Genomic DNA, 26,222 nt, shown 5'->3' with positions numbered 1-26,222 from the left:
ATTTTGGGTACTTATTTGTGGTATTTCTTATTCACTAATTGATTGATAAATATGGAATGTATGAATTGTGAGAATTTTTTATATTAATTTATTGATTGATTGATTTCTTTTACAGCAGGGCCTCAGTCTGCCAGTGGGAAAATTGGCATCCTGTAGCGAATACTGTAAATATGGGCCATTGGCTAAATAAATTGGGTTATAAAATTCTGTTTTGATTACAGTAAGTTTAGATAGATATTCCATGCTTCCACTTTCTGTATTTCCACAACGTTAACTTCTACAAGTTGCAAGAAGAGATCCTTTGCAAATCTCATAAGACCCTATTTTTAAAGTTAGCTTATAGGCCGGTGTCGCTTATTTTAACCAAATGATAGGACAGAAAGAGGAATAATAATAATAATAATAACAACAACAATAATGTCCTGAATCTGCATTTTAAGTCAATTTCAACATGGAATTCTCCCCTTATCTGGGTCAGAAAATGGATGAGTGACAAATATGAGTATCTGAGGCCAGTTTTGCTTCTTTTGGATTAGAACTTTGAATCAGTATACACTTTAGTTACTAATATTATACTGCACACAAACATTTGTACATCGGAAACGTTGAAGAGATGTGTGACTAATCAGCCCAAGAGTCTTGAAAACGCATCAAGACAACAAATTATGTTTTACAGTCGAAATGTTGTTCTCACTAGAACTGAAATCATTTAATTTCTACTTAAATGCCCGAAAAATTTACAATTAAAACTACAATAAATGTTTTATACCTAGTCCCGCACAGTGACGTTTATCTGATTCCCTGTACTCACCGAGAGCATTCTGTGTCATATGGATGCATATCAAATGAAGTGAAAAGTAATGGAATACTCGCTTTTTTATTTATCCCTATGCATCGTGGTGCCCACACCATGATGAGACGCTGTTTCAATAAACCTTTTTATATATGTTCTTTACTGTTCTTCCTTTTTCTTCTTGCTTTATCATACTGACACACGAGAGAGAGAGAGAGAGAGAGAGAGAGAGTATGCAACAAAGTTCGCATAACTTTATCAGCTATTAACATTAATTGTACTTCTGTGTAATTTTATTTTTAACGCGTTATCCTATAACGATTGCAAACAAGGGCAAAAACTCTACTGATCTTACTCGATAATTATACCATACTGAATTAATAAGTTTATCTCGTAAAAACGGATCATATATATATCCTGGGTGGCTGAGGGTGTTTTAAGATATGTGTGTGTCTTTTGTGATATATATATATATATATATATATATATATATATATATATATATATATATATATATATATATACGTTTGTGTGTGTACATACATACATACATATGTGTATTATTTACATATAGTCTTGGATAATTTTAATTATTGGGATATGGATTTTAGATATCAACAGATACAAAGGAAACAAACGTTTCAATACATATAATGACATTTTCTTAAATTCTACATTGTATCATATTGACCTACTACTTGCTAGGCAAGCTGACTTTTATAAAATTTGCAAACTCCTTATATATATTTAAACTTACTTTTAGTATTCAACCAGAAAATCAGTACAGTGCAGAAAGATTGAAAATATTATTTCTTTCATATATATATATATATATATATATATATATATATATATATATATATATATATATATATATATATATATATATATATATATATATATATATATATATATGTGAGAGAGAGAGAGAGAGAGATGGGGGGATTCGGAATGGTTTAAACAGACTCTAAATTACACTGATAAAATGTACATCAGTCCAATGGTTAACATGATAGATTTCTATCAAGCTGGTTGCCCTATTGTACCCTTGAGCAAGACTACCCTCATTGCCTAACAAAACCAAGCAGTCTTTTGCCAGAACACCATAATGTGAACTTAGGCCATCTAAATCAAATTCCTATGTGAAATTTGCCAATATAAGCCAATACACTTTAATGCAAACTTAGCCAATCTAAACCAAATATCTTAATGGAAACTTAGCCAAACACCTTAATGTGAACTTAGCCCATCTAAACCAATGTACCATAATGTGAACTTAGCCCATCTAAACCAAGAAAAGAATAATGTGATATTGGCTCATATAAACAAAAACACCTTAATGCTATCTTAGCCAATCTAAACCAACCGACTTAATTTATTTTTATAAAGAATACAAAGTGAAAATTTAAATACTTTTCAGCATTATAAATGAAATCACAAATAGTCCATGAAAAGTTATATGACAAGTCCAAAAGGGTAGTGTTCCAAATGAATGCCAGTGGTTTTCTGAATGAAGTCCAATTTTGAATGTGCTGATGTAATAACAATCTTGACGTGTGGCGATGATGTAATTTAGAATGTCCTTGAATGAATTCATAATAGTCCCAAAATAGCGATTTTTGATATTTGGACATTAGTATTGGGGTGTATGGACATTTGTTTTGCTTATCAAAACGTTGGAAATCGCCGACACCATGCGGTATCGGCATAGGCTGCTTACTAGCCACAGGGGGCTCGTATCATTGCTTACAATGAAACTATCAGTCGTACATATAGTATAAAATGTATGACTGTCAGTTCAATTGTGAGCAACGATGCGAGCCCCTGTGCTTACTAGCCTGCCATGCAAACTTGACCGACCTTTCATCGAGATATACCTGCATGAAATCGAGAGAAATACGATTTATTTTCTCAGAAATAATTCCGAGTATAACATCATTTGTCGTTAATGAAGCTGACTGACGAAAGAAAACGACAACCTTGATGAAATTTGACACGGAACTCGCCATTGTATTACTATTCAAATGACTGCACAAATATGGCAACCTACATGTCAGTGACATCGGCGATCAAATAAGCTCTTGCTTCTTTACAGATTGAAACTGAAGGGATGTATTGTCGTAAGCAGAGCTCTCCCCTGTCTCTAATATATATATATATATATATATATATATATATATATATATATATATATATATATATATATATATATATATATATATATATATATATATATATATATATATATATATATATATATATATGTGTGTGTGTGTGTGTGTGTGTGTGTGTGTGTGTGTGTGTGTGCGTGTGTAATATATCTTTGTAACGACGAAGAGACAACCTATATTAGTCTTAAATTTGTACATACAAATGTCTACGGCCATACCACGTTGAAAACACCGGTCCTCGTCCGATCACCGAAGTTAAGCAACGTCGGGCCCGGTTAGTACTTGGATGGGTGACCGCCTGGGAATACCGGGTGCTGTAGGCATTTTTTAAATTTTTTTTTGGTTCCATCCTCACTGTGAGGATATGCGATCATATATGGCCAATATTTCTTGTTCACAAATCTGGTGCAAATTTTTCAGTTTCCTCTACCTCCAGGATCGAAATGGGCCGCCTCGTATGCCGTCCAGATCCTCCAAATTTCTTCTGATATTCCGGATTCAGCCTATAGCGAATAATTGCAACGTATGCAATCGATGTCTTTCATTTTGGATACTTGTCTGTGGTATTTCTTATTCAATAATTGATAGATATATTTGGAATGTATTATTTTTAATTATTTTAATTTATTTACCTGTTTTTAGCAGGGCACCAGTCTATCAGTGTGAAACTTGGCATCCCTTAGCGAATACTTCGAATATGGGCCATTGACAAAATAAATTGGTGTATAAATCTCTGTTTTGATTACAGTAAGTTTGGATGGATGTTCCCTGCTTCCACTTCCTTGCACTTTCTGTGTTTCCACAACTTTAACGTTTCCGAGCTGCAAGACGATATCCGTTTCAAATCAGATTCGAGTCCGTCTTTAAAGGTAGCTCATAGGCTGATGTCGATTATTTACCTATTGAATTAGTCAGTTGATATAAGATAAATATTAATAATAATAATAATAATAATGCCCAAAAACAACAAAAATGAACTGAATCTTCGTTTAAATGCATTGTTATTTAAGTCCATTTGAAGGTGTAAACCTCCGGTTAAGCAACTAATGTCCGAGTCCGAAAATGCCTGAATTACAAATTTGAATAATGTATGAAGGCAGTTTATCTATATAAGTTTTAATAAGTACACTTTAATTACTAATTTTACACGGCACATAAACGTAAACGTCTGTACATCGGAAACGGTGAAGAGAGAAGCGAATATAAGTCTTAAATTTACACACACTTGTGTCTACGGCCATACCACGTTGAAAGCACCGGTTCTCGTCCGATCACCGAAGTTAAGCAACGTCGGGCCCGGTTAGTACTTGGATGGGTGACCGCCTGGGAATACCGGGTGCTGTAGACTCTAATTTTTTTTTTTTCTTTTATAACTAAAAACAGTTGAAGTTTTTCTTTCTTTCTTTTATTGTAACTAAATTTACTTTATTCAATATAAATAATAAATAGAGCAATTTCTCGACTTTCATTTTCTCTTTTTCCTTAACTTTCTTCAATAATTCGGATCCTAAAAAAATCAAGTATAGGACCTGAATATAGCAAATGTTGCTTTGCACTTCTCTGCTCTTGGTTTCGATCCTTACTACTGGAATATGCGATCATAGATGACCAGTATTTCTTATTAACAAATTCGGTTCAATTTATCCAGTTTCCTCTACTTTTACTACCACAACAAGCTGCCTCCTTTCACGTCGAAATACTTCCTTCAAGTTTCTTCTCATATATTCCTGGTGTAGTCTCTAGCGCAGAGTTGCAAAATATGCGATCAATGTCTTTCATTTTGGGTACTTATTTGTGGTATTTCTTATTCACTAATTGATTGATAAATATGGAATGTATGAATTGTGAGAATTTTTTATATTAATTTATTGATTGATTGATTTCTTTTACAGCAGGGCCTCAGTCTGCCAGTGGGAAAATTGGCATCCTGTAGCGAATACTGTAAATATGGGCCATTGGCTAAATAAATTGGGTTATAAAATTCTGTTTTGATTACAGTAAGTTTAGATAGATATTCCATGCTTCCACTTTCTGTATTTCCACAACGTTAACTTCTACAAGTTGCAAGAAGAGATCCTTTGCAAATCTCATAAGACCCTATTTTTAAAGTTAGCTTATAGGCCGGTGTCGCATATTTTAACCAAATGATAGGACAGAAAGAGGAATAATAATAATAATAATAACAACAACAATAATGTCCTGAATCTGCATTTTAAGTCAATTTCAACATGGAATTCTCCCCTTATCTGGGTCAGAAAATGGATGAGTGACAAATATGAGTATCTGAGGCCAGTTTTGCTTCTTTTGGATTAGAACTTTGAATCAGTATACACTTTAGTTACTAATATTATACTGCACACAAACATTTGTACATCGGAAACGTTGAAGAGATGTGTGACTAATCAGCCCAAGAGTCTTGAAAACGCATCAAGACAACAAATTATGTTTTACAGTCGAAATGTTGTTCTCACTAGAACTGAAATCATTTAATTTCTACTTAAATGCCCGAAAAATTTACAATTAAAACTACAATAAATGTTTTATACCTAGTCCCGCACAGTGACGTTTATCTGATTCCCTGTACTCACCGAGAGCATTCTGTGTCATATGGATGCATATCAAATGAAGTGAAAAGTAATGGAATACTCGCTTTTTTATTTATCCCTATGCATCGTGGTGCCCACACCATGATGAGACGCTGTTTCAATAAACCTTTTTATATATGTTCTTTACTGTTCTTCCTTTTTCTTCTTGCTTTATCATACTGACACACGAGAGAGAGAGAGAGAGAGAGAGAGAGAGTATGCAACAAAGTTCGCATAACTTTATCAGCTATTAACATTAATTGTACTTCTGTGTAATTTTATTTTTAACGCGTTATCCTATAACGATTGCAAACAAGGGCAAAAACTCTACTGATCTTACTCGATAATTATACCATACTGAATTAATAAGTTTATCTCGTAAAAACGGATCATATATATATCCTGGGTGGCTGAGGGTGTTTTAAGATATGTGTGTGTCTTTTGTGATATATATATATATATATATATATATATATATATATATATATATATATATATATATATATATATATATATACGTTTGTGTGTGTACATACATACATACATATGTGTATTATTTACATATAGTCTTGGATAATTTTAATTATTGGGATATGGATTTTAGATATCAACAGATACAAAGGAAACAAACGTTTCAATACATATAATGACATTTTCTTAAATTCTACATTGTATCATATTGACCTACTACTTGCTAGGCAAGCTGACTTTTATAAAATTTGCAAACTCCTTATATATATTTAAACTTACTTTTAGTATTCAACCAGAAAATCAGTACAGTGCAGAAAGATTGAAAATATTATTTCTTTCATATATATATATATATATATATATATATATATATATATATATATATATATATATATATATATATATATATATATATATATATATGAGAGAGAGAGAGAGAGAGAGAGATGGGGGGATTCGGAATGGTTTAAACAGACTCTAAATTACACTGATAAAATGTACATCAGTCCAATGGTTAACATGATAGATTTCTATCAAGCTGGTTGCCCTATTGTACCCTTGAGCAAGACTACCCTCATTGCCTAATAAAACCAAGCAGTCTTTTGCCAGAACACCATAATGTGAACTTAGGCCATCTAAATCAAATTCCTATGTGAAATTTGCCAATATAAGCCAATACACTTTAATGCAAACTTAGCCAATCTAAACCAAATATCTTAATGGAAACTTAGCCAAACACCTTAATGTGAACTTAGCCCATCTAAACCAATGTACCATAATGTGAACTTAGCCCATCTAAACCAAGAAAAGAATAATGTGATATTGGCTCATATAAACAAAAACACCTTAATGCTATCTTAGCCAATCTAAACCAACCGACTTAATTTATTTTTATAAAGAATACAAAGTGAAAATTTAAATACTTTTCAGCATTATAAATGAAATCACAAATAGTCCATGAAAAGTTATATGACAAGTCCAAAAGGGTAGTGTTCCAAATGAATGCCAGTGGTTTTCTGAATGAAGTCCAATTTTGAATGTGCTGATGTAATAACAATCTTGACGTGTGGCGATGATGTAATTTAGAATGTCCTTGAATGAATTCATAATAGTCCCAAAATAGCGATTTTTGATATTTGGACATTAGTATTGGGGTGTATGGACATATTTGTTTTGCTTATCAAAACGTTGGAAATCGCCGACACCATGCGGTATCGGCATAGGCTGCTTACTAGCCACAGGGGGCTCGTATCATTGCTTACAATGAAACTATCAGTCGTACATATAGTATAAAATGTATGACTGTCAGTTCAATTGTGAGCAACGATGCGAGCCCCTGTGCTTACTAGCCTGCCATGCAAACTTGACCGACCTTTCATCGAGATATACCTGCATGAAATCGAGAGAAATACGATTTATTTTCTCAGAAATAATTCCGAGTATAACATCATTTGTTGTTAATGAAGCTGACTGACGAAAGAAAACGACAACCTTGATGAAATTTGACACGGAACTCGCCATTGTATTACTATTCAAATGACTGCACAAATATGGCAACCTACATGTCAGTGACATCGGCGATCAAATAAGCTCTTGCTTCTTTACAGATTGAAACTGAAGGGATGTATTGTCGTAAGCAGAGCTCTCCCCTGTCTCTAATATATATATATATATATATATATATATATATATATATATATATATATATATATATATATATGTGTGTGTGTGTGTGTGTGTGTGTGTGTGTGTGTGTGCGTGTGTAATATATCTTTGTAACGACGAAGAGATAACCTATATTAGTCTTAAATTTGTACATACAAATGTCTACGGCCATACCACGTTGAAAACACCGGTCCTCGTCCGATCACCGAAGTTAAGCAACGTCGGGCCCGGTTAGTACTTGGATGGGTGACCGCCTGGGAATACCGGGTGCTGTAGGCATTTTTTAAATTTTTTTTTGGTTCCATCCTCACTGTGAGGATATGCGATCATATATGGCCAATATTTCTTGTTCACAAATCTGGTGCAAATTTTTCAGTTTCCTCTACCTCCAGGATCGAAATGGGCCGCCTCGTATGCCGTCCAGATCCTCCAAATTTCTTCTGATATTCCGGATTCAGCCTATAGCGAATAATTGCAACGTATGCAATCGATGTCTTTCATTTTGGATACTTGTCTGTGGTATTTCTTATTCAATAATTGATAGATATATTTGGAATGTATTATTTTTAATTATTTTAATTTATTTACCTGTTTTTAGCAGGGCACCAGTCTATCAGTGTGAAACTTGGCATCCCTTAGCGAATACTTCGAATATGGGCCATTGACAAAATAAATTGGTGTATAAATCTCTGTTTTGATTACAGTAAGTTTGGATGGATGTTCCCTGCTTCCACTTCCTTGCACTTTCTGTGTTTCCACAACTTTAACGTTTCCGAGCTGCAAGACGATATCCGTTTCAAATCAGATTCGAGTCCGTCTTTAAAGGTAGCTCATAGGCTGATGTCGATTATTTACCTATTGAATTAGTCAGTTGATACAAGATAAATAATAATAATAATAATAATGCCCAAAAACAACAAAAATGAACTGAATCTTCGTTTAAATGCATTGTTATTTAAGTCCATTTGAAGGTGTAAACCTCCGGTTAAGCAACTAATGTCCGAGTCCGAAAATGCCTGAATTACAAATTTGAATAATGTATGAAGGCAGTTTATCTATATAAGTTTTAATAAGTACACTTTAATTACTAATTTTACACGGCACATAAACGTAAACGTCTGTACATCGGAAACGGTGAAGAGAGAAGCGAATATAAGTCTTAAATTTACACACACTTGTGTCTACGGCCATACCACGTTGAAAGCACCGGTTCTCGTCCGATCACCGAAGTTAAGCAACGTCGGGCCCGGTTAGTACTTGGATGGGTGACCGCCTGGGAATACCGGGTGCTGTAGACTCTAATTTTTTTTTTTTCTTTTATAACTAAAAACAGTTGAAGTTTTTCTTTCTTTCTTTTATTGTAACTAAATTTACTTTATTCAATATAAATAATAAATAGAGCAATTTCTCGACTTTCATTTTCTCTTTTTCCTTAACTTTCTTCAATAATTCGGATCCTAAAAAAATCAAGTATAGGACCTGAATATAGCAAATGTTGCTTTGCACTTCTCTGCTCTTGGTTTCGATCCTTACTACTGGAATATGCGATCATAGATGACCAGTATTTCTTATTAACAAATTCGGTTCAATTTATCCAGTTTCCTCTACTTTTACTACCACAACAAGCTGCCTCCTTTCACGTCGAAATACTTCCTTCAAGTTTCTTCTCATATATTCCTGGTGTAGTCTCTAGCGCAGAGTTGCAAAATATGCGATCAATGTCTTTCATTTTGGGTACTTATTTGTGGTATTTCTTATTCACTAATTGATTGATAAATATGGAATGTATGAATTGTGAGAATTTTTTATATTAATTTATTGATTGATTGATTTCTTTTACAGCAGGGCCTCAGTCTGCCAGTGGGAAAATTGGCATCCTGTAGCGAATACTGTAAATATGGGCCATTGGCTAAATAAATTGGGTTATAAAATTCTGTTTTGATTACAGTAAGTTTAGATAGATATTCCATGCTTCCACTTTCTGTATTTCCACAACGTTAACTTCTACAAGTTGCAAGAAGAGATCCTTTGCAAATCTCATAAGACCCTATTTTTAAAGTTAGCTTATAGGCCGGTGTCGCATATTTTAACCAAATGATAGGACAGAAAGAGGAATAATAATAATAATAATAACAACAACAATAATGTCCTGAATCTGCATTTTAAGTCAATTTCAACATGGAATTCTCCCCTTATCTGGGTCAGAAAATGGATGAGTGACAAATATGAGTATCTGAGGCCAGTTTTGCTTCTTTTGGATTAGAACTTTGAATCAGTATACACTTTAGTTACTAATATTATACTGCACACAAACATTTGTACATCGGAAACGTTGAAGAGATGTGTGACTAATCAGCCCAAGAGTCTTGAAAACGCATCAAGACAACAAATTATGTTTTACAGTCGAAATGTTGTTCTCACTAGAACTGAAATCATTTAATTTCTACTTAAATGCCCGAAAAATTTACAATTAAAACTACAATAAATGTTTTATACCTAGTCCCGCACAGTGACGTTTATCTGATTCCCTGTACTCACCGAGAGCATTCTGTGTCATATGGATGCATATCAAATGAAGTGAAAAGTAATGGAATACTCGCTTTTTTATTTATCCCTATGCATCGTGGTGCCCACACCATGATGAGACGCTGTTTCAATAAACCTTTTTATATATGTTCTTTACTGTTCTTCCTTTTTCTTCTTGCTTTATCATACTGACACACGAGAGAGAGAGAGAGAGAGAGAGAGAGAGTATGCAACAAAGTTCGCATAACTTTATCAGCTATTAACATTAATTGTACTTCTGTGTAATTTTATTTTTAACGCGTTATCCTATAACGATTGCAAACAAGGGCAAAAACTCTACTGATCTTACTCGATAATTATACCATACTGAATTAATAAGTTTATCTCGTAAAAACGGATCATATATATATCCTGGGTGGCTGAGGGTGTTTTAAGATATGTGTGTGTCTTTTGTGATATATATATATATATATATATATATATATATATATATATATATATATATATATATATATATACGTTTGTGTGTGTACATACATACATACATATGTGTATTATTTACATATAGTCTTGGATAATTTTAATTATTGGGATATGGATTTTAGATATCAACAGATACAAAGGAAACAAACGTTTCAATACATATAATGACATTTTCTTAAATTCTACATTGTATCATATTGACCTACTACTTGCTAGGCAAGCTGACTTTTATAAAATTTGCAAACTCCTTATATATATTTAAACTTACTTTTAGTATTCAACCAGAAAATCAGTACAGTGCAGAAAGATTGAAAATATTATTTCTTTCATATATATATATATATATATATATATATATATATATATATATATATATATATATATATATATATATATATATATATATGAGAGAGAGAGAGAGAGAGAGAGATGGGGGGATTCGGAATGGTTTAAACAGACTCTAAATTACACTGATAAAATGTACATCAGTCCAATGGTTAACATGATAGATTTCTATCAAGCTGGTTGCCCTATTGTACCCTTGAGCAAGACTACCCTCATTGCCTAATAAAACCAAGCAGTCTTTTGCCAGAACACCATAATGTGAACTTAGGCCATCTAAATCAAATTCCTATGTGAAATTTGCCAATATAAGCCAATACACTTTAATGCAAACTTAGCCAATCTAAACCAAATATCTTAATGGAAACTTAGCCAAACACCTTAATGTGAACTTAGCCCATCTAAACCAATGTACCATAATGTGAACTTAGCCCATCTAAACCAAGAAAAGAATAATGTGATATTGGCTCATATAAACAAAAACACCTTAATGCTATCTTAGCCAATCTAAACCAACCGACTTAATTTATTTTTATAAAGAATACAAAGTGAAAATTTAAATACTTTTCAGCATTATAAATGAAATCACAAATAGTCCATGAAAAGTTATATGACAAGTCCAAAAGGGTAGTGTTCCAAATGAATGCCAGTGGTTTTCTGAATGAAGTCCAATTTTGAATGTGCTGATGTAATAACAATCTTGACGTGTGGCGATGATGTAATTTAGAATGTCCTTGAATGAATTCATAATAGTCCCAAAATAGCGATTTTTGATATTTGGACATTAGTATTGGGGTGTATGGACATATTTGTTTTGCTTATCAAAACGTTGGAAATCGCCGACACCATGCGGTATCGGCATAGGCTGCTTACTAGCCACAGGGGGCTCGTATCATTGCTTACAATGAAACTATCAGTCGTACATATAGTATAAAATGTATGACTGTCAGTTCAATTGTGAGCAACGATGCGAGCCCCTGTGCTTACTAGCCTGCCATGCAAACTTGACCGACCTTTCATCGAGATATACCTGCATGAAATCGAGAGAAATACGATTTATTTTCTCAGAAATAATTCCGAGTATAACATCATTTGTTGTTAATGAAGCTGACTGACGAAAGAAAACGACAACCTTGATGAAATTTGACACGGAACTCGCCATTGTATTACTATTCAAATGACTGCACAAATATGGCAACCTACATGTCAGTGACATCGGCGATCAAATAAGCTCTTGCTTCTTTACAGATTGAAACTGAAGGGATGTATTGTCGTAAGCAGAGCTCTCCCCTGTCTCTAATATATATATATATATATATATATATATATATATATATATATATATATATATATATATATATATATATATATATATATATATATGTGTGTGTGTGTGTGTGTGTGTGCGTGTGTAATATATCTTTGTAACGACGAAGAGATAACCTATATTAGTCTTAAATTTGTACATACAAATGTCTACGGCCATACCACGTTGAAAACACCGGTCCTCGTCCGATCACCGAAGTTAAGCAACGTCGGGCCCGGTTAGTACTTGGATGGGTGACCGCCTGGGAATACCGGGTGCTGTAGGCATTTTTTAAATTTTTTTTTGGTTCCATCCTCACTGTGAGGATATGCGATCATATATGGCCAATATTTCTTGTTCACAAATCTGGTGCAAATTTTTCAGTTTCCTCTACCTCCAGGATCGAAATGGGCCGCCTCGTATGCCGTCCAGATCCTCCAAATTTCTTCTGATATTCCGGATTCAGCCTATAGCGAATAATTGCAACGTATGCAATCGATGTCTTTCATTTTGGATACTTGTCTGTGGTATTTCTTATTCAATAATTGATAGATATATTTGGAATGTATTATTTTTAATTATTTTAATTTATTTACCTGTTTTTAGCAGGGCACCAGTCTATCAGTGTGAAACTTGGCATCCCTTAGCGAATACTTCGAATATGGGCCATTGACAAAATAAATTGGTGTATAAATCTCTGTTTTGATTACAGTAAGTTTGGATGGATGTTCCCTGCTTCCACTTCCTTGCACTTTCTGTGTTTCCACAACTTTAACGTTTCCGAGCTGCAAGACGATATCCGTTTCAAATCAGATTCGAGTCCGTCTTTAAAGGTAGCTCATAGGCTGATGTCGATTATTTACCTATTGAATTAGTCAGTTGATACAAGATAAATAATAATAATAATAATAATGCCCAAAAACAACAAAAATGAACTGAATCTTCGTTTAAATGCATTGTTATTTAAGTCCATTTGAAGGTGTAAACCTCCGGTTAAGCAACTAATGTCCGAGTCCGAAAATGCCTGAATTACAAATTTGAATAATGTATGAAGGCAGTTTATCTATATAAGTTTTAATAAGTACACTTTAATTACTAATTTTACACGGCACATAAACGTAAACGTCTGTACATCGGAAACGGTGAAGAGAGAAGCGAATATAAGTCTTAAATTTACACACACTTGTGTCTACGGCCATACCACGTTGAAAGCACCGGTTCTCGTCCGATCACCGAAGTTAAGCAACGTCGGGCCCGGTTAGTACTTGGATGGGTGACCGCCTGGGAATACCGGGTGCTGTAGACTCTAATTTTTTTTTTTTCTTTTATAACTAAAAACAGTTGAAGTTTTTCTTTCTTTCTTTTATTGTAACTAAATTTACTTTATTCAATATAAATAATAAATAGAGCAATTTCTCGACTTTCATTTTCTCTTTTTCCTTAACTTTCTTCAATAATTCGGATCCTAAAAAAATCAAGTATAGGACCTGAATATAGCAAATGTTGCTTTGCACTTCTCTGCTCTTGGTTTCGATCCTTACTACTGGAATATGCGATCATAGATGACCAGTATTTCTTATTAACAAATTCGGTTCAATTTATCCAGTTTCCTCTACTTTTACTACCACAACAAGCTGCCTCCTTTCACGTCGAAATACTTCCTTCAAGTTTCTTCTCATATATTCCTGGTGTAGTCTCTAGCGCAGAGTTGCAAAATATGCGATCAATGTCTTTCATTTTGGGTACTTATTTGTGGTATTTCTTATTCACTAATTGATTGATAAATATGGAATGTATGAATTGTGAGAATTTTTTATATTAATTTATTGATTGATTGATTTCTTTTACAGCAGGGCCTCAGTCTGCCAGTGGGAAAATTGGCATCCTGTAGCGAATACTGTAAATATGGGCCATTGGCTAAATAAATTGGGTTATAAAATTCTGTTTTGATTACAGTAAGTTTAGATAGATATTCCATGCTTCCACTTTCTGTATTTCCACAACGTTAACTTCTACAAGTTGCAAGAAGAGATCCTTTGCAAATCTCATAAGACCCTATTTTTAAAGTTAGCTTATAGGCCGGTGTCGCTTATTTTAACCAAATGATAGGACAGAAAGAGGAATAATAATAATAATAATAACAACAACAATAATGTCCTGAATCTGCATTTTAAGTCAATTTCAACATGGAATTCTCCCCTTATCTGGGTCAGAAAATGGATGAGTGACAAATATGAGTATCTGAGGCCAGTTTTGCTTCTTTTGGATTAGAACTTTGAATCAGTATACACTTTAGTTACTAATATTATACTGCACACAAACATTTGTACATCGGAAACGTTGAAGAGATGTGTGACTAATCAGCCCAAGAGTCTTGAAAACGCATCAAGACAACAAATTATGTTTTACAGTCGAAATGTTGTTCTCACTAGAACTGAAATCATTTAATTTCTACTTAAATGCCCGAAAAATTTACAATTAAAACTACAATAAATGTTTTATACCTAGTCCCGCACAGTGACGTTTATCTGATTCCCTGTACTCACCGAGAGCATTCTGTGTCATATGGATGCATATCAAATGAAGTGAAAAGTAATGGAATACTCGCTTTTTTATTTATCCCTATGCATCGTGGTGCCCACACCATGATGAGACGCTGTTTCAATAAACCTTTTTATATATGTTCTTTACTGTTCTTCCTTTTTCTTCTTGCTTTATCATACTGACACACGAGAGAGAGAGAGAGAGAGAGAGAGAGTATGCAACAAAGTTCGCATAACTTTATCAGCTATTAACATTAATTGTACTTCTGTGTAATTTTATTTTTAACGCGTTATCCTATAACGATTGCAAACAAGGGCAAAAACTCTACTGATCTTACTCGATAATTATACCATACTGAATTAATAAGTTTATCTCGTAAAAACGGATCATATATATATCCTGGGTGGCTGAGGGTGTTTTAAGATATGTGTGTGTCTTTTGTGATATATATATATATATATATATATATATATATATATATATATATATATATATATATATATATATATATATATATATATATATATATATATATATATATATACGTTTGTGTGTGTACATACATACATACGTGTATTATTTACATATAGTCTTGGATAATTTTAATTATTGGGATATGGATTTTAGATATCAACAGATACAAAGGAAACAAACGTTTCAATACATATAATGACATTTTCTTAAATTCTACATTGTATCATATTGACCTACTACTTGCTAGGCAAGCTGACTTTTATAAAATTTGCAAACTCCTTATATATATTTAAACTTACTTTTAGTATTCAACCAGAAAATCAGTACAGTGCAGAAAGATTGAAAATATTATTTCTTTCATATATATATATATATATATATATATATATATATATATATATATATATATATATATATATATGTGAGAGAGAGAGAGAGAGAGATGGGGGGATTCGGAATGGTTTAAACAGACTCTAAATTACACTGATAAAATGTACATCAGTCCAATGGTTAACATGATAGATTTCTATCAAGCTGGTTGCCCTATTGTACCCTTGAGCAAGACTACCCTCATTGCCTAACAAAACCAAGCAGTCTTTTGCCAGAACACCATAATGTGAACTTAGGCCATCTAAATCAAATTCCTATGTGAAATTTGCCAATATAAGCCAATACACTTTAATGCAAACTTAGCCAATCTAAACCAAATATCTTAATGGAAACTTAGCCAAACACCTTAATGTGAACTTAGCCCATCTAAACCAATGTACCATAATGTGAACTTAGCCCATCTAAACCAAGAAAAGAATAATGTGATATTGGCTCATATAAACAAAAACACCTTAATGCTATCTTAGCCAATCTAAACCAACCGACTTAATTTATTTTTATAAAGAATACAAAGTGAAAATTTAAATACTTTTCAGCATTATAAATGAAATCACAAATAGTCCATGAAAAGTTATATGACAAGTCCAAAAGGGTAGTGTTCCAAATGAATGCCAGTGGTTTTCTGAATGAAGTCCAATTTTGAATGTGCTGATGTAATAACAATCTTGACGTGTGGCGATGATGTAATTTAGAATGTCCTTGAATGAATTCATAATAGTCCCAAAATAGCGATTTTTGATATTTGGACATTAGTATTGGGGTGTATGGACATTTGTTTTGCTTATCAAAACGTTGGAAATCGCCGACACCATGCGGTATCGGCATAGGCTGCTTACTAGCCACAGGGGGCTCGTATCATTGCTTACAATGAAACTATCAGTCGTACATATAGTATAAAATGTATGACTGTCAGTTCAATTGTGAGCAACGATGCGAGCCCCTGTGCTTACTAGCCTGCCATGCAAACTTGACCGACCTTTCATCGAGATATACCTGCATGAAATCGAGAGAAATACGATTTATTTTCTCAGAAATAATTCCGAGTATAACATCATTTGTCGTTAATGAAGCTGACTGACGAAAGAAAACGACAACCTTGATGAAATTTGACACGGAACTCGCCATTGTATTACTATTCAAATGACTGCACAAATATGGCAACCTACATGTCAGTGACATCGGCGATCAAATAAGCTCTTGCTTCTTTACAGATTGAAACTGAAGGGATGTATTGTCGTAAGCAGAGCTCTCCCCTGTCTCTAATATATATATATATATATATATATATATATATATATATATATATATATATATATATATATATATATATATATATATATATATATATATATATATATATATATATATATATATGTGTGTGTGTGTGTGTGTGTGTGTGTGTGTGTGTGTGTGTGTGTGTAATATATCTTTGTAACGACGAAGAGACAACCTATATTAGTCTTAAATTTGTACATACAAATGTCTACGGCCATACCACGTTGAAAACACCGGTTCTCGTCCGATCACCGAAGTTAAGCAACGTCGGGCCCGGTTAGTACTTGGATGGGTGACCGCCTGGGAATACCGGGTGCTGTAGGCATTTTTTAAATTTTTTTTTGGTTCCATCCTCACTGTGAGGATATGCGATCATATATGGCCAATATTTCTTGTTCACAAATCTGGTGCAAATTTTTCAGTTTCCTCTACCTCCAGGATCGAAATGGGCCGCCTCGTATGCCGTCCAGATCCTCCAAATTTCTTCTGATATTCCGGATTCAGCCTATAGCGAATAATTGCAACGTATGCAATCGATGTCTTTCATTTTGGATACTTGTCTGTGGTATTTCTTATTCAATAATTGATAGATATATTTGGAATGTATTATTTTTAATTATTTTAATTTATTTACCTGTTTTTAGCAGGGCACCAGTCTATCAGTGTGAAACTTGGCATCCCTTAGCGAATACTTCGAATATGGGCCATTGACAAAATAAATTGGTGTATAAATCTCTGTTTTGATTACAGTAAGTTTGGATGGATGTTCCCTGCTTCCACTTCCTTGCACTTTCTGTGTTTCCACAACTTTAACGTTTCCGAGCTGCAAGACGATATCCGTTTCAAATCAGATTCGAGTCCGTCTTTAAAGGTAGCTCATAGGCTGATGTCGATTATTTACCTATTGAATTAGTCAGTTGATATAAGATAAATAATAATAATAATAATAATAATAATAATGCCCAAAAACAACAAAAATGAACTGAATCTTCGTTTAAATGCATTGTTATTTAAGTCCATTTGAAGGTGTAAACCTCCGGTTAAGCAACTAATGTCCGAGTCCGAAAATGCCTGAATTACAAATTTGAATAATGTATGAAGGCAGTTTATCTATATAAGTTTTAATAAGTACACTTTAATTACTAATTTTACACGGCACATAAACGTAAACGTCTGTACATCGGAAACGGTGAAGAGAGAAGCGAATATAAGTCTTAAATTTACACACACTTGTGTCTACGGCCATACCACGTTGAAAGCACCGGTTCTCGTCCGATCACCGAAGTTAAGCAACGTCGGGCCCGGTTAGTACTTGGATGGGTGACCGCCTGGGAATACCGGGTGCTGTAGACTCTAATTTTTTTTTTTTCTTTTATAACTAAAAACAGTTGAAGTTTTTCTTTCTTTCTTTTATTGTAACTAAATTTACTTTATTCAATATAAATAATAAATAGAGCAATTTCTCGACTTTCATTTTCTCTTTTTCCTTAACTTTCTTCAATAATTCGGATCCTAAAAAAATCAAGTATAGGACCTGAATATAGCAAATGTTGCTTTGCACTTCTCTGCTCTTGGTTTCGATCCTTACTACTGGAATATGCGATCATAGATGACCAGTATTTCTTATTAACAAATTCGGTTCAATTTATCCAGTTTCCTCTACTTTTACTACCACAACAAGCTGCCTCCTTTCACGTCGAAATACTTCCTTCAAGTTTCTTCTCATATATTCCTGGTGTAGTCTCTAGCGCAGAGTTGCAAAATATGCGATCAATGTCTTTCATTTTGGGTACTTATTTGTGGTATTTCTTATTCACTAATTGATTGATAAATATGGAATGTATGAATTGTGAGAATTTTTTATATTAATTTATTGATTGATTGATTTCTTTTACAGCAGGGCCTCAGTCTGCCAGTGGGAAAATTGGCATCCTGTAGCGAATACTGTAAATATGGGCCATTGGCTAAATAAATTGGGTTATAAAATTCTGTTTTGATTACAGTAAGTTTAGATAGATATTCCATGCTTCCACTTTCTGTATTTCCACAACGTTAACTTCTACAAGTTGCAAGAAGAGATCCTTTGCAAATCTCATAAGACCCTATTTTTAAAGTTAGCTTATAGGCCGGTGTCGCTTATTTTAACCAAATGATAGGACAGAAAGAGGAATAATAATAATAATAATAACAACAACAATAATGTCCTGAATCTGCATTTTAAGTCAATTTCAACATGGAATTCTCCCCTTATCTGGGTCAGAAAATGGATGAGTGACAAATATGAGTATCTGAGGCCAGTTTTGCTTCTTTTGGATTAGAACTTTGAATCAGTATACACTTTAGTTACTAATATTATACTGCACACAAACATTTGTACATCGGAAACGTTGAAGAGATGTGTGACTAATCAGCCCAAGAGTCTTGAAAACGCATCAAGACAACAAATTATGTTTTACAGTCGAAATGTTGTTCTCACTAGAACTGAAATCATTTAATTTCTACTTAAATGCCCGAAAAATTTACAATTAAAACTACAATAAATGTTTTATACCTAGTCCCGCACAGTGACGTTTATCTGATTCCCTGTACTCACCGAGAGCATTCTGTGTCATATGGATGCATATCAAATGAAGTGAAAAGTAATGGAATACTCGCTTTTTTATTTATCCCTATGCATCGTGGTGCCCACACCATGATGAGACGCTGTTTCAATAAACCTTTTTATATATGTTCTTTACTGTTCTTCCTTTTTCTTCTTGCTTTATCATACTGACACACGAGAGAGAGAGAGAGAGAGAGAGAGAGAGTATGCAACAAAGTTCGCATAACTTTATCAGCTATTAACATTAATTGTACTTCTGTGTAATTTTATTTTTAACGCGTTATCCTATAACGATTGCAAACAAGGGCAAAAACTCTACTGATCTTACTCGATAATTATACCATACTGAATTAATAAGTTTATCTCGTAAAAACGGATCATATATATATCCTGGGTGGCTGAGGGTGTTTTAAGATATGTGTGTGTCTTTTGTGATATATATATATATATATATATATATATATATATATATATATATATATATATATATATATATATATATATATATATACGTTTGTGTGTGTACATACATACATACATATGTGTATTATTTACATATAGTCTTGGATAATTTTAATTATTGGGATATGGATTTTAGATATCAACAGATACAAAGGAAACAAACGTTTCAATACATATAATGACATTTTCTTAAATTCTACATTGTATCATATTGACCTACTACTTGCTAGGCAAGCTGACTTTTATAAAATTTGCAAACTCCTTATATATATTTAAACTTACTTTTAGTATTCAACCAGAAAATCAGTACAGTGCAGAAAGATTGAAAATATTATTTCTTTCATATATATATATATATATATATATATATATATATATATATATATATATATATATATATATATATATATATATATATATATATATATGAGAGAGAGAGAGAGAGAGATGGGGGGATTCGGAATGGTTTAAACAGACTCTAAATTACACTGATAAAATGTACATCAGTCCAATGGTTAACATGATAGATTTCTATCAAGCTGGTTGCCCTATTGTACCCTTGAGCAAGACTACCCTCATTGCCTAATAAAACCAAGCAGTCTTTTGCCAGAACACCATAATGTGAACTTAGGCCATCTAAATCAAATTCCTATGTGAAATTTGCCAATATAAGCCAATACACTTTAATGCAAACTTAGCCAATCTAAACCAAATATCTTAATGGAAACTTAGCCAAACACCTTAATGTGAACTTAGCCCATCTAAACCAATGTACCATAATGTGAACTTAGCCCATCTAAACCAAGAAAAGAATAATGTGATATTGGCTCATATAAACAAAAACACCTTAATGCTATCTTAGCCAATCTAAACCAACCGACTTAATTTATTTTTATAAAGAATACAAAGTGAAAATTTAAATACTTTTCAGCATTATAAATGAAATCACAAATAGTCCATGAAAAGTTATATGACAAGTCCAAAAGGGTAGTGTTCCAAATGAATGCCAGTGGTTTTCTGAATGAAGTCCAATTTTGAATGTGCTGATGTAATAACAATCTTGACGTGTGGCGATGATGTAATTTAGAATGTCCTTGAATGAATTCATAATAGTCCCAAAATAGCGATTTTTGATATTTGGACATTAGTATTGGGGTGTATGGACATATTTGTTTTGCTTATCAAAACGTTGGAAATCGCCGACACCATGCGGTATCGGCATAGGCTGCTTACTAGCCACAGGGGGCTCGTATCATTGCTTACAATGAAACTATCAGTCGTACATATAGTATAAAATGTATGACTGTCAGTTCAATTGTGAGCAACGATGCGAGCCCCTGTGCTTACTAGCCTGCCATGCAAACTTGACCGACCTTTCATCGAGATATACCTGCATGAAATCGAGAGAAATACGATTTATTTTCTCAGAAATAATTCCGAGTATAACATCATTTGTTGTTAATGAAGCTGACTGACGAAAGAAAACGACAACCTTGATGAAATTTGACACGGAACTCGCCATTGTATTACTATTCAAATGACTGCACAAATATGGCAACCTACATGTCAGTGACATCGGCGATCAAATAAGCTCTTGCTTCTTTACAGATTGAAACTGAAGGGATGTATTGTCGTAAGCAGAGCTCTCCCCTGTCTCTAATATATATATATATATATATATATATATATATATATATATATATATATATATATATGTGTGTGTGTGTGTGTGTGTGTGTGTGTGTGTGCGTGTGTAATATATCTTTGTAACGACGAAGAGACAACCTATATTAGTCTTAAATTTGTACATACAAATGTCTACGGCCATACCACGTTGAAAACACCGGTCCTCGTCCGATCACCGAAGTTAAGCAACGTCGGGCCCGGTTAGTACTTGGATGGGTGACCGCCTGGGAATACCGGGTGCTGTAGGCATTTTTTAAATTTTTTTTTGGTTCCATCCTCACTGTGAGGATATGCGATCATATATGGCCAATATTTCTTGTTCACAAATCTGGTGCAAATTTTTCAGTTTCCTCTACCTCCAGGATCGAAATGGGCCGCCTCGTATGCCGTCCAGATCCTCCAAATTTCTTCTGATATTCCGGATTCAGCCTATAGCGAATAATTGCAACGTATGCAATCGATGTCTTTCATTTTGGATACTTGTCTGTGGTATTTCTTATTCAATAATTGATAGATATATTTGGAATGTATTATTTTTAATTATTTTAATTTATTTACCTGTTTTTAGCAGGGCACCAGTCTATCAGTGTGAAACTTGGCATCCCTTAGCGAATACTTCGAATATGGGCCATTGACAAAATAAATTGGTGTATAAATCTCTGTTTTGATTACAGTAAGTTTGGATGGATGTTCCCTGCTTCCACTTCCTTGCACTTTCTGTGTTTCCACAACTTTAACGTTTCCGAGCTGCAAGACGATATCCGTTTCAAATCAGATTCGAGTCCGTCTTTAAAGGTAGCTCATAGGCTGATGTCGATTATTTACCTATTGAATTAGTCAGTTGATACAAGATAAATAATAATAATAATAATAATGCCCAAAAACAACAAAAATGAACTGAATCTTCGTTTAAATGCATTGTTATTTAAGTCCATTTGAAGGTGTAAACCTCCGGTTAAGCAACTAATGTCCGAGTCCGAAAATGCCTGAATTACAAATTTGAATAATGTATGAAGGCAGTTTATCTATATAAGTTTTAATAAGTACACTTTAATTACTAATTTTACACGGCACATAAACGTAAACGTCTGTACATCGGAAACGGTGAAGAGAGAAGCGAATATAAGTCTTAAATTTACACACACTTGTGTCTACGGCCATACCACGTTGAAAGCACCGGTTCTCGTCCGATCACCGAAGTTAAGCAACGTCGGGCCCGGTTAGTACTTGGATGGGTGACCGCCTGGGAATACCGGGTGCTGTAGACTCTAATTTTTTTTTTTTCTTTTATAACTAAAAACAGTTGAAGTTTTTCTTTCTTTCTTTTATTGTAACTAAATTTACTTTATTCAATATAAATAATAAATAGAGCAATTTCTCGACTTTCATTTTCTCTTTTTCCTTAACTTTCTTCAATAATTCGGATCCTAAAAAAATCAAGTATAGGACCTGAATATAGCAAATGTTGCTTTGCACTTCTCTGCTCTTGGTTTCGATCCTTACTACTGGAATATGCGATCATAGATGACCAGTATTTCTTATTAACAAATTCGGTTCAATTTATCCAGTTTCCTCTACTTTTACTACCACAACAAGCTGCCTCCTTTCACGTCGAAATACTTCCTTCAAGTTTCTTCTCATATATTCCTGGTGTAGTCTCTAGCGCAGAGTTGCAAAATATGCGATCAATGTCTTTCATTTTGGGTACTTATTTGTGGTATTTCTTATTCACTAATTGATTGATAAATATGGAATGTATGAATTGTGAGAATTTTTTATATTAATTTATTGATTGATTGATTTCTTTTACAGCAGGGCCTCAGTCTGCCAGTGGGAAAATTGGCATCCTGTAGCGAATACTGTAAATATGGGCCATTGGCTAAATAAATTGGGTTATAAAATTCTGTTTTGATTACAGTAAGTTTAGATAGATATTCCATGCTTCCACTTTCTGTATTTCCACAACGTTAACTTCTACAAGTTGCAAGAAGAGATCCTTTGCAAATCTCATAAGACCCTATTTTTAAAGTTAGCTTATAGGCCGGTGTCGCTTATTTTAACCAAATGATAGGACAGAAAGAGGAATAATAATAATAATAATAATAATAACAACAACAATAATGTCCTGAATCTGCATTTTAAGTCAATTTCAACATGGAATTCTCCCCTTATCTGGGTCAGAAAATGGATGAGTGACAAATATGAGTATCTGAGGCCAGTTTTGCTTCTTTTGGATTAGAACTTTGAATCAGTATACACTTTAGTTACTAATATTATACTGCACACAAACATTTGTACATCGGAAACGTTGAAGAGATGTGTGACTAATCAGCCCAAGAGTCTTGAAAACGCATCAAGACAACAAATTATGTTTTACAGTCGAAATGTTGTTCTCACTAGAACTGAAATCATTTAATTTCTACTTAAATGCCCGAAAAATTTACAATTAAAACTACAATAAATGTTTTATACCTAGTCCCGCACAGTGACGTTTATCTGATTCCCTGTACTCACCGAGAGCATTCTGTGTCATATGGATGCATATCAAATGAAGTGAAAAGTAATGGAATACTCGCTTTTTTATTTATCCCTATGCATCGTGGTGCCCACACCATGATGAGACGCTGTTTCAATAAACCTTTTTATATATGTTCTTTACTGTTCTTCCTTTTTCTTCTTGCTTTATCATACTGACACACGAGAGAGAGAGAGAGAGAGAGAGAGAGTATGCAACAAAGTTCGCATAACTTTATCAGCTATTAACATTAATTGTACTTCTGTGTAATTTTATTTTTAACGCGTTATCCTATAACGATTGCAAACAAGGGCAAAAACTCTACTGATCTTACTCGATAATTATACCATACTGAATTAATAAGTTTATCTCGTAAAAACGGATCATATATATATCCTGGGTGGCTGAGGGTGTTTTAAGATATGTGTGTGTCTTTTGTGATATATATATATATATATATATATATATATATATATATATATATATATATATATATATATATATATACGTTTGTGTGTGTACATACATACATATGTGTATTATTTACATATAGTCTTGGATAATTTTAATTATTGGGATATGGATTTTAGATATCAACAGATACAAAGGAAACAAACGTTTCAATACATATAATGACATTTTCTTAAATTCTACATTGTATCATATTGACCTACTACTTGCTAGGCAAGCTGACTTTTATAAAATTTGCAAACTCCTTATATATATTTAAACTTACTTTTAGTATTCAACCAGAAAATCAGTACAGTGCAGAAAGATTGAAAATATTATTTCTTTCATATATATATATATATATATATATATATATATATATATATATATATATATATATATATATATATATATATATATATATATATATATATATATATATGTGAGAGAGAGAGAGAGAGAGATGGGGGGATTCGGAATGGTTTAAACAGACTCTAAATTACACTGATAAAATGTACATCAGTCCAATGGTTAACATGATAGATTTCTATCAAGCTGGTTGCCCTATTGTACCCTTGAGCAAGACTACCCTCATTGCCTAACAAAACCAAGCAGTCTTTTGCCAGAACACCATAATGTGAACTTAGGCCATCTAAATCAAATTCCTATGTGAAATTTGCCAATATAAGCCAATACACTTTAATGCAAACTTAGCCAATCTAAACCAAATATCTTAATGGAAACTTAGCCAAACACCTTAATGTGAACTTAGCCCATCTAAACCAATGTACCATAATGTGAACTTAGCCCATCTAAACCAAGAAAAGAATAATGTGATATTGGCTCATATAAACAAAAACACCTTAATGCTATCTTAGCCAATCTAAACCAACCGACTTAATTTATTTTTATAAAGAATACAAAGTGAAAATTTAAATACTTTTCAGCATTATAAATGAAATCACAAATAGTCCATGAAAAGTTATATGACAAGTCCAAAAGGGTAGTGTTCCAAATGAATGCCAGTGGTTTTCTGAATGAAGTCCAATTTTGAATGTGCTGATGTAATAACAATCTTGACGTGTGGCGATGATGTAATTTAGAATGTCCTTGAATGAATTCATAATAGTCCCAAAATAGCGATTTTTGATATTTGGACATTAGTATTGGGGTGTATGGACATTTGTTTTGCTTATCAAAACGTTGGAAATCGCCGACACCATGCGGTATCGGCATAGGCTGCTTACTAGCCACAGGGGGCTCGTATCATTGCTTACAATGAAACTATCAGTCGTACATATAGTATAAAATGTATGACTGTCAGTTCAATTGTGAGCAACGATGCGAGCCCCTGTGCTTACTAGCCTGCCATGCAAACTTGACCGACCTTTCATCGAGATATACCTGCATGAAATCGAGAGAAATACGATTTATTTTCTCAGAAATAATTCCGAGTATAACATCATTTGTCGTTAATGAAGC

At 33.3% G+C, this 26,222-nt stretch overlaps 10 non-coding genes across 10 annotated transcripts; all 10 read left to right on the top strand.

The window, feature by feature from the left end:
- Positions 1-3,168: 3,168 nt before the first annotated feature.
- LOC149788129 (5S ribosomal RNA) lies at positions 3,169-3,287 on the top strand. Its single transcript, XR_016424764.1, has one exon. It is a non-coding gene; the product is annotated as a 5S ribosomal RNA (ribosomal RNA).
- Positions 3,288-4,193: 906 nt separating this feature from the next.
- Positions 4,194-4,312, top strand: LOC149788128 (5S ribosomal RNA). Its single transcript, XR_016424808.1, has one exon. It is a non-coding gene; the product is annotated as a 5S ribosomal RNA (ribosomal RNA).
- Positions 4,313-7,845: 3,533 nt separating this feature from the next.
- LOC149788127 (5S ribosomal RNA) lies at positions 7,846-7,964 on the top strand. The gene has a single exon (XR_016424763.1). It is a non-coding gene; the product is annotated as a 5S ribosomal RNA (ribosomal RNA).
- Positions 7,965-8,864: 900 nt separating this feature from the next.
- LOC149788126 (5S ribosomal RNA) lies at positions 8,865-8,983 on the top strand. Its single transcript, XR_016424807.1, has one exon. It is a non-coding gene; the product is annotated as a 5S ribosomal RNA (ribosomal RNA).
- Positions 8,984-12,510: 3,527 nt separating this feature from the next.
- LOC149788125 (5S ribosomal RNA) lies at positions 12,511-12,629 on the top strand. Its single transcript, XR_016424762.1, has one exon. It is a non-coding gene; the product is annotated as a 5S ribosomal RNA (ribosomal RNA).
- A 900-nt stretch (positions 12,630-13,529) lies between these two features.
- On the top strand, positions 13,530-13,648 carry LOC149788124 (5S ribosomal RNA). The gene has a single exon (XR_016424805.1). It is a non-coding gene; the product is annotated as a 5S ribosomal RNA (ribosomal RNA).
- Positions 13,649-17,231: 3,583 nt separating this feature from the next.
- Positions 17,232-17,350, top strand: LOC149788123 (5S ribosomal RNA). The gene has a single exon (XR_016424630.1). It is a non-coding gene; the product is annotated as a 5S ribosomal RNA (ribosomal RNA).
- Positions 17,351-18,259: 909 nt separating this feature from the next.
- Positions 18,260-18,378, top strand: LOC149788122 (5S ribosomal RNA). Its single transcript, XR_016424800.1, has one exon. It is a non-coding gene; the product is annotated as a 5S ribosomal RNA (ribosomal RNA).
- A 3,527-nt stretch (positions 18,379-21,905) lies between these two features.
- On the top strand, positions 21,906-22,024 carry LOC149788121 (5S ribosomal RNA). Its single transcript, XR_016424761.1, has one exon. It is a non-coding gene; the product is annotated as a 5S ribosomal RNA (ribosomal RNA).
- Positions 22,025-22,924: 900 nt separating this feature from the next.
- LOC149788120 (5S ribosomal RNA) lies at positions 22,925-23,043 on the top strand. Its single transcript, XR_016424789.1, has one exon. It is a non-coding gene; the product is annotated as a 5S ribosomal RNA (ribosomal RNA).
- The last annotated feature ends 3,179 nt before the right edge of the window (positions 23,044-26,222 follow it).

This window comes from Sinohyriopsis cumingii, chromosome 11 (assembly GCF_028554795.1).
Source record: "Sinohyriopsis cumingii isolate HCF-2022 chromosome 11, ASM2855479v2, whole genome shotgun sequence".
NCBI classification, from domain to species: Eukaryota; Metazoa; Mollusca; class Bivalvia; order Unionida; family Unionidae; genus Sinohyriopsis; species Sinohyriopsis cumingii.
This window is presented reverse-complemented; position numbering and strand designations above follow the sequence as displayed.